General features: G+C 36.0%; 1 protein-coding gene across 1 annotated transcript in view; it reads right to left on the minus strand.

Moving 5' to 3' along the window:
• The window catches only part of Strn (striatin), an 85,175-nt gene that overhangs the window by 59,171 nt on the left and 24,858 nt on the right, over positions 1-1,146 (minus strand). The window lies entirely within an intron of this gene.

Raw genomic sequence — 1,146 nt, forward strand, 5'->3', positions numbered from 1 at the left:
CCCGGCTAGAAATTATTTTTTAAAAAGGTAAAATTCCATGATGTATTAAGGTTTTTGTTTTTTAACATATTATATCTAAGCAGAACTTTCATTTTCTCATCTATAGAAGTGGGTAAACAAAAAAGATAAAGGAATACTGGATGAATATTGGACCAGTCTACAAGGCAAACCAGAAGTTAGTCGAGTCTGTTTTTGTGGTGTTGTGGATCCCACCAAAGGCCTTGGGTATGCCAGGCAAGCTTCCCACCTATATACTCTGTACTATATACTGAGCTATAGATCCCTGGCCCACGCGTATTTGTAAATTATTTTCCATTTTAATTAGTTAAAAAGAATGTATATAGGTTGGACATCATCTGTATATGAAAATCTGAATTCAAAAATGTTCCTATGCCTGAAATTTTGAACACATCTTGGATTTCAGACTTTCAGATTAGGGATGTTCAGCCAGTAAAGTCTATGTAAATCTTCCAAAATTAAAATATCTATGAATTTTTAAACACATTTGGGCCAAGAATTTCAGGTAGAGTTGAACATGAGATACAAATTTTCTATCCCTAACCAGGTTTATCTATATGTATATACAGTATTAATAAGCAATTAAAACATATAAAATGTACCCCATACTTTAAGATTATTATAAAATGTTCAGCATTCTAAACTTTAAAGAGTTAGAATTCAAAATTGAAGTCAAGCATGGTGTTGCATGCCTTTAATCTCAGCATTTANGATNCAGAGGAGGGAGGGTCTCTGAGTTCAAGAGGTCAGCCTGGTCTAGAGAGTAAGTTCCAGAACAGCTCGGGCTATACAGAGAAACCCTGTCTTGAAAAACACTTTCTAAGGGCTGGTGAGATGGCTCAGTGGGTAAGAACACTGACTGCTTTTCCAAAGGTCCTGAGTTCAAATCCCAGCAACCACATGGTGGCTCACAACCACCCTGTAATGAGATCTNATGCCCTCTTCTGGTGNGACTGAAGACAGCTAGAGTGTACTTGTGTATNATAGTAAATAAATCTTTGGGCCAGGGTGAGCAGAGGTCCTAAATTCAATTCCCAACAACTACATGAAGGCTCACAACCATATCTGTACAGCTACAGTGTACTCATATACATAAAATAAATAGATACATCTTCAAAAAAAAAAAAA

This window comes from Mus caroli, chromosome 17, assembly GCF_900094665.2.
Source record: "Mus caroli chromosome 17, CAROLI_EIJ_v1.1, whole genome shotgun sequence".
NCBI lineage: Eukaryota > Metazoa > Chordata > Mammalia > Rodentia > Muridae > Mus > Mus caroli.